Raw genomic sequence first — 8,868 nt, forward strand, 5'->3', positions numbered from 1 at the left:
AGAACAGAGAACAGAGACAGTGCAGGCATGGGAGCTGTTTACCATTAGTGTTTCATAGCTCAGTTTACTTGAGTCCTTGCTTTTGACACCAGTAGGAAAACAAGATAATATTTAAAAAAGTAAAGGCTATTGAAAAAGACAATGATCTCATGTTAGTGGGCAAAAAAAATACAAAGGGCACCAGTTGCATGCAGCAGGGCACCAAGGTGCAGAAAGTCATAATGCATTTATGGTGAAACAGTTCTCTTCTCTTTAGACTTAATTTGTAAAAACAGAACTTTTTTGTCATAATGAAAGTGAATGTTGTTGTTGTGGTTTAATTTTTCCGTCTCAATGCACCTCCAACGATGTCTATCTGACATAAACTTTTAGCTATCTGACTCTAGTGAGAGACCACAAACTCTCACCAGAATGGTGACACAGACTCACAGAAAGCAAAGAGAATTGACCGTTTCACTCCACGTGCAAGATTTATTTGCATCAACACAGGATACAAGCAAACCGAGTTGTCTCGAGAATCAACTAACTAAAACAAAGAAAATCACTCTTATATGCCTCTTTCTCAAGGGTGTCTATTGGTGACGTCTAATGTCTGATAAGCAGTAGTCATAACACATCTGATGCCCTACTCTCCAGGTGATTTTCCCACTACAGTGTGCAGTGACTAAACTTACAACGATACATAACACACTTGAAAGCTCTGTTATTGTGAACAGGCCATGCCTTCATCTCTCCCCCCTTAGTTTGACAGGTAATCAGTCTGGGTGATGGACACACTGGTATCTCAGTGTGTTGTTATTTAGCTAATGTTTCATGCAGATACCTCACCTCACCAATATCACTGATGCTGGGTTGCTGATGTTGATTCCCAAGAACCTCTACCTGTTCATCAGCTCCACTTATGTAATCAGTCTTATAGCTTACAAATGCACAATTAATAATTAGAGGGGATTTGTAAATGTTTCATTTGAATATGTGATATTAGCTATTTATTTATTTATTAGCCCTGTCATTTATCAGCAACAATAACAATATCTTAAACTCTCACTATGTTTTATTTGCCATGTAAGCATTTTTATTTGACTCACCATGAGCCCTGTCAGGTATCTATAATCATATTTGAATACTATTTGGATACTCTTATTAGGATGATAGATTTCTGAATCACCATGCCCGGTTGTTTACCTGGACTTGCTTTAGCTGACCCTTCCAGGAGACAAGGGTCCCAAAAACATTGCTCCCAGAACAGATGAGTCATACACACCCCTCCACCATGAAATTTGTATAATCCTAGTTTTCGATTTAGAGGTAAGTTCAAATATGAAAATCACCACATTTTACAAATTCAAATTAGGCACATTCAGGCACAAGATATCCGAAATTGTCTGCTTCCTATCGGCACAACTTTCACCATTCAGTAAGCTGTATGAGTCAACAGCAAGGGTATGATTCACAGTTATGCAACAGAGAAATGCGCACACAATGAGGAATGTAACCTATATTACAGTAACCAAGGGTTGAATACAAAACATAAATACTATTGAGAGCAGTGCCAAGGTTAATTACATGCTCTTGTTTTATTAACAAACTTTCATGACCCAGCAGGCATTGCTCTGTTGTTGTCTTAACTATTAACTGGATGGGCACGTTCTCTCTATATGTGTGCTTTACTTTTATTGTGTATGTGTGAATCCATGTGTATAGATAGATACTGATACAATAGAAAGAGAGACAGAAACTCCACAGCTGAATGTGAATTGTATTTTATAGATCTAACTGCTGAGGAAATGCAACTGATCCCTCAGGATGAATCCATCAAAGAGACATGATAAATCGCCTACACATCCTGTTGATGTTGCCTTAAATCTTTGATGGACTGTAAATCAAAACTCCTTTTTAACTGTCTGTCAAACATTTTTATAAGTGGAAAGTTTCCTGCCAGACAAGCTGTGCTTAACTTGCAGTCCACATACCTGGTGATAGGCACACGCATTAGCACCCTTACACACATACCAGCACATATATACATTGTGAATTCATATATGGAAAGTCATTTTTGGCCCCACACCTTTAAAAGCTTATCATAGTTGGTGGTGGATGTTTAGGTATTAAAAATGTATTGGTGCCATGTATACAGGTACACATATCAATCAATCACATATCGCAGTGAAATTCCAGCTTCCTTTCCAGAAGTAATAAAACCTTATTCAAAAACCGATTAACATTTGTAACAACTACCAGCAGTGTACATTTTGCTTTGTTTTCTTTCCTGTACATAGTAAAAAACACACACACACAGAAATCAATAAAAAAAATTGCACCTGTAGATTCCGATCAAAGTCACATATGTTTAGACTGCTGCTGAACCAAATCTAAACACACATTTAGTATTTTTATTAGCCAGTCATGGGGAAAGCTGAGTTGGCTTTAACATATTTGGTTTTATTCTCAGTCAACAGGTTGTGAAATGCTATGGATAAAAAACATTCCAATGCTTACAGATACAAAGAGAAAGCATAGTGTTTATATGAATTTAACAGTGCCTGACATGTAATTCCATTCGGGTTGATGGTGGTTTTAAGATTGGGTTGTTCAAAGACTTGCTGTTAGTGATGTACTGCATATACTTAGAGACTAGAAAAATAATCATTAAATCATAATTATCTATAATATTTATTATATTATTTATTCAGATAATGCTGGAGAAGGGTCTGTGTTGCATTATTAGTGATGTACATTTATCTGTTAAAATAATGAAACATAACAGCAGGACAGCACTGCTGAGCACCATTTCAGCTGTAAGCGAAATTTTTTTACATCTTTCATGCACTGTGTTTTAATTATTGTGTCAGTGAGGTAAGTTTGATGAAAATGTAAACAACATAAACTCACTTAAGGAGTGCCTAGATTAAGCAAGTCTCAAGTCTCTGCAAGTTGGCTTTCACTGGAAAACCACTGCCTGGAAGGTAAAAAAAAAACACATTCAGTAATCTATCATAACACTATTGCATGCTATGAGAACTGTTTAGCTGTATTTAGCGCATATAAAGAGGAGAAATACAATCCTAGAAAGAGAAAATTATAAGCTCCTGGTGTCCAGGCCGTAAATTGCGTAAATCTGTGAGCGCCTGCTGCTGGGTAAATAGTGATTCAAAATAGGGCATTAGACTCCATTCTCATGCCCCTCTCTAGCCAGTTCCATGTAGCTGCTGTCTAAGCAAGACCTTTGTTATGGTGGGAGTCATTTCGTAATGCTACTGGTGTCTGCACATTGGTTGCCAAGCTCTAATTGAATTATCAGCCTGTTTTCCAAAGCAGGCCACTTGGAAATTCCACTATCATAGATATCACTATCCTGCCAGAAAACTCTCAGTCTGCCTGGGCCAAAAACAACAGTTTGTGATGCTGCGCTGTGTGGATGTGTGTGTGTGTGTGTGTGTCTATTTCTCTGTACCAGTATCAGCAGGATGAGTGGCTGTGTACTTATCAGCCTCGACAATCAAAGTGATTTGTACTGATATTAAACAAACAGAGGGGTTAAACCTGAATGCTCCAGGTGTCTTAAACAGAAATGTTTTTGCATTCATGAGTGCCATTGGTTGATTTAATGGTTCGTCGGCGTGCCATCACAGTTACTCAGCTGTGGCTTGCCACCAAATATCAACAAGTCCTCAGTTTCACACACCAGGTAACTGGGAAGCAGACGTAACAGATTAACTGCCACTGCAAAGCCAAACACTGTTGACAGGAGATGTTAGAACTTGCATTTGTTTTGAAGAATGTGAAGACTGTAGGAACACACGTCATTATAGCTATATTATTATTATTGTTTTATTCAATCATAAAACAAGCTGTGTAAAATGCTGCAATTATGTTGCTGACAGGAAAGTGATTGACAGGGTGGCAATGTGAGAAGAGTACATTTCTAAACATTAAATAAACACTGCTGACATTGTGAACTAGTCTCATAGATGTTATGATGAAGTGGAAGCACTGCAAATGCTAGTGTTTAATGTCTGTATATGACACGGAGCACAAATGACTTGTTTTGCTGGTCGAAGACATAGGCTGCAAGTAAAGTAAGTTCAGAGCAGTGGTGTAGTGCATGGTATACACAGGTATACATATACCCACTTATTTTTAGTTGACATTGAGTATAGCCACAGGGCGTTTATCCCTGTACAGGCCACTGTAAAACAAATGTACCCACTTTTCCAGGCACCGCTACACCACTGGTTAATAGTGCTGATGTGGAACAGGTAAACAACTTGCTTGAGGACACCTGAGGCATCAATTCAGTGACTCCCTTGTTATGAACCAATCTCTCAATCCACAGCATCTTTCTAGGAACCTATGTAAGTATGTACTTAAGTTAAGTACTACTACTACTAACACCGCCACACTGTAAAATAAGAAGAAAACCTTGATTTACCCTTATATTGAAGGTCTCCCCTCCAGTAAAGTCAGTTTGCTAAAGTAATGCTGCTGCATGAGGGAAATGTCATTTTTTTGGAGCCACTAAATGACTGGACTGTCGGACAGGGATGCAGGAACATGATATTAACTGTTTTGGGTTTTATTTCCCATGTTTCTGATCACTGTGCAGAGATGCGTCTTTCATGCTATAATGCTCCAAATAGTCAGTTGGAGACATACATATATGTTTATGTCTGTCACTGAGAATTTGTATGCCTCTAAGCAGGTAAAAAGAAAAAAGCAAGTTATAAAAGTGCGGCTGCCACAGGCCAGGTCAGGAGGTCTGGAAAGACGAAGCTGTTGTCCTCACGCAAAGCAACTCTGCAACCAGAGGTAACACTTTTTTTTTCCCCAAGGGACAAGAGAGCTGTGGACTTGCTCATCCGGTTTTTCACACTCTTGGCTCTGCTGCGTGCATGCAAACAGCTTGTAAATGACAGAGGAAGCCAAGGTGTATAAAGACCAAGTGCCTCAGGCCAGGGGAGTTTACACAGCGTGTTGCCATTAATCCGCCCTCTCAGATTTTTCTGTCCAATTCTGCCATAACAATGCCAATCAAGTGCAACTTTCCTGTGAAGCTAATTAAAAGCGTTTGACAACCCTTTGATATGCATTTTTTGACAGATGTGTGATATTGTATCTATGTAAAGTCTGCCAACAGACACGACTGTGGAGAATCAAATCATGTGTGTCATTCACATGGTAAATAAATCAGACTTTTCTAACTGTGAGAAAATATGGAGCTTTAGTGCTCTTGCCGTCATGGCTATTTGAAGTTTCACATTAAAGCCGTTTATGTGTTGCCTACACTGAGCTTCACTGAGCGTGCATGTGTGCCTCAGACGGATCTGTGCAGAAACAAATTCAAACACACTTGAACTAGTTACTGTGTGCAGACAGCCTCCTCTGGAAAAATGTCATATTAACCACTGTTGTAAGCTCTTGTCTTAATTGAGGGATCAGTGCTTCTGAAAGAGCCTCATGCAGTGGCTTCTTAAACAGACACCTGCAGGACAACAGATAATACATACTGATCATGGGATTGGTGGCATGCTTTTGACACAGCTAATAAGTCCATTACTCATCAGACAAGCTCCGATTCTCAGGCCTCTTAGCAGCTCCATTATAAACAGAATGACAGAAGTCGGCCTACAATCGGAAGAGGGTGTGCCCAGAGACAAGGACTGGAAGAGGAACAAGCTTCAGAGAGTAAACTTAGGTGCTTAGCACTCAGCCTCAGGCATGTAACTCAGATTTAAGAATGAGTTAGCGTGTCAAGATAGCGTGTCTCGCAGCAGACCACGCCTGCACCTGTCAGGTGTTCCGTGGCATGCCTGTGTTTCGTGCGGGAGACCATATGTGCGTGCATGGCTGCATGTTAGATAGTAAGACAAGTATATGTGTGTGCGCTCCCTCTTCTTGTTGCACGCAGCTGCATACCCCAGCAATGATGGACACCTGTGATTTACCTAACGCATGCAATGGTTACGGATCCCTGGAAACACCTAAATATTTATCAGGAATTGCAGCGGCTCAGCTGCTGGGCCAGGCAACTTCCTCGCCCTTTTGCTGACACATTAAATCTGATTACATAAACTGTAAGATTTCTGTGTGAAATCCCAATTACCTGTGACTGTGGGTTGGATTCATTGACTCTGACTCAAGCTGTTCCAACCTGTATTGTGATTTAGCAATGATACATTTTTTCAGGTTGCAATTTTCTCATTACATAATCCATATTGAAAGCAAAAATCAGTCCCGTAGTTGACATCTGCATGTCACAGCTACAAGCCTCCTGATGAAAAACTACTCCTGTCAACCTTGAAGGATAACAAAAGTAAAGATTTTTGCCACCTGGGAGAGCAAAAAAAGCTGCAAACACAACAGATATATTTTATATAGATTGTTATAGCTAACATGTTAACATGCTAACGTCTATTTACAGATACAGCATACTTGTAGTAACATTAGCCTCCATTTGGAGTTAAGTTTTTCATTCACCCGAGAAATTTATTTTATACTGACTCTCCTTGTAGCTCTGTTTTAGTCTCTGTCAACTCCTGAAAAAATCTGGCTCTTTCATGGATGCTGAATAAGATTTTCAGCAGGACTTCCTTTAGTTTTATCTTGTGTACGTGCCTCTTCTCTCAGATTAATGATAAACTTGCAGCTATGTTGACCTGCTACTGGAGCCTGCATTCATGCTGGAAACAATTTGTATGAAGGAAGCCTACTTATGCTGCTTTCAGTTTTTTTTTTACTTCTATAACATGAAACTGTTGTGAAAAGTTCAGTACAGCTCAGTGGTTCCTTCTCATGCGATGAATGCGGTTTCCATATTATTTCATGGGAAAAATGAAACAAGAAGTGCAGGGAGGTTTCAGAAAGCCCACATATAAATAACCCCATAAAAGCCCCTGATGTCATTGTGGAAATTTTTGTTTGGGATCGAATACCTTTTGGGTGAAATGAAGAGATGGGTCGGTTAGTAGCTGTTGATCCTAGACTGGTGGAGGACCAAACTGAGTACTGAAGAATAATGATTGTAATATGTGCTTTGATTGCATGGGGTTTTCCAGACGCAGATGGTCCTGGCTGTCCGTAGACCTCTGTTTTGCTTAGAAGACCACATCAATACTTGGCCTCAAGAAGCTTCTAAAAATGCTGTTTGTTTTATTGCAATGAAGCAACTGCGGTGACCTGTGAATTCCTTAATCACTACATGCATTGAAGCCTGCTTGCTAAATCTTGTCAGGTGATGAAAGGAAGATTCAGCACCTTCATTAGCCATCAGTACTGTCATCATAGCATAAGTGTGGTTATCTGTTGACACGTTATTTTGTGTAGTTTAGACACATCAGTGCATATTTGAGCCCATTCAATATAAATGAACACAGTTTACATTACCATTTCACAAAGCATATAACAATTTTAAGATTTTTTTAAATTAATTAATTATATAAAATTATTATTTTATTTAAATTTTTGGTGCAGTTTGATTCTTTTATTAAATAGAATGAGGAAAGCTGGGGAATGACATTCAGCAAAGGTTCTAGCCATCGTAGACCACCAGGGCGCCTTATGTTTTAAAATGTAATTTTTCCACCTTCGAGGCTGAGAGTGGAAGGGCTTGACGGTCTTGCTTGCTATGATGGCAAGTTTATACATTCAGCATGTTGATTTTGTACTGTACTATATTGATCAGAAGTCAGAATGTATGGTACATATTGTTTAAATTAGCTAAAAAACTGGTATAGTCATTTAATGGCAACTGGGTCATAATGAGTTAGAGACTGTCCGGGACCCTTTCTGACCTGTTTATTCATCCTTGAGATAAACACTGAACCACCACTTCTAAATGTGACCTTTGACCCTCTGCTGAAGACAGCCAAAAGAATTTTGAATTTTTTTGTATTTCCAATCACAGATCAACAGAAGACAACATAATTAGTGTATTAATTAACTGACCTGAATATGTACTTCAATACACACATCCCCACAAACAGACATACACACTGGCCACTCTCATAAGCACACACTTTAACATAGACACACACACACACACACACACACACACACACACACAGACAGGGCCCAAACTGTTTGAAGTGACAGCCCTGTCGTGCATGAGGTGTATTTATGAATGGCCATAGTGTGCCAGTAAGGAAATTCCTCTCATACTAGGAAACATCTGGCCAAATTTTATCTGTTATATCTTTATTCTCATCTAAAGATGCCAGCAAATAGTTACACAACTCTCCTCACAGTACAACATCATTGGAGTCTGGCATCCCAACGCCCTCGAAGAAAACTCCAGAAATTTGTTATGTCATAGATAGTTAGAGATATGATTGTATGAAGAGTTTTAAAAGAGATTAAGTGCGTATTTTTAGAAAACTTGTGATGTAAAAGGCTTATCATCAGTGATGCAAATAAAAAAATATATATTTTACTACTAAATATAAGCTGACAATTATAATGATGGTATCAGTTGTAAATGTAAGAAAATAAAATGTATGATATCTGAGTCTCCGCCTTACTGAAAATAGGGCAGTTTTTGCTCCTCACTGATCTCTTTATGATGGAAGTGTCAGATCTGTTGTCGCAGGTGGTATGTGAACTTTTTGCTTCGACGTGCACTCTGTTGACCTCGTCTCTGCTGTCCCCTACAGGCTGAGAGGAAAGCCTCCAATTGCATGACAAGTGGTGAAGGAAATGCAATAATCTTTTTCACTCTCTTGCCTTTCTCTCACTGACATGGTTCTTAAATTGTTTCATGTTGTTTTTCCTGATCCCAGTTGCCCCAGCAACGACTGTACTGTGAGCAGTGACCGCACGGCAGGAGGCGGAGCTGTTAGGTGAGAAGCCTGTCAAATAACACACACACACACA

This window comes from Morone saxatilis, unplaced genomic scaffold (assembly GCF_004916995.1).
Source record: "Morone saxatilis isolate NCDOM2014 unplaced genomic scaffold, NCSU_SB_2.0 Contig11, whole genome shotgun sequence".
Classification (NCBI taxonomy): Eukaryota; Metazoa; Chordata; class Actinopteri; family Moronidae; genus Morone; species Morone saxatilis.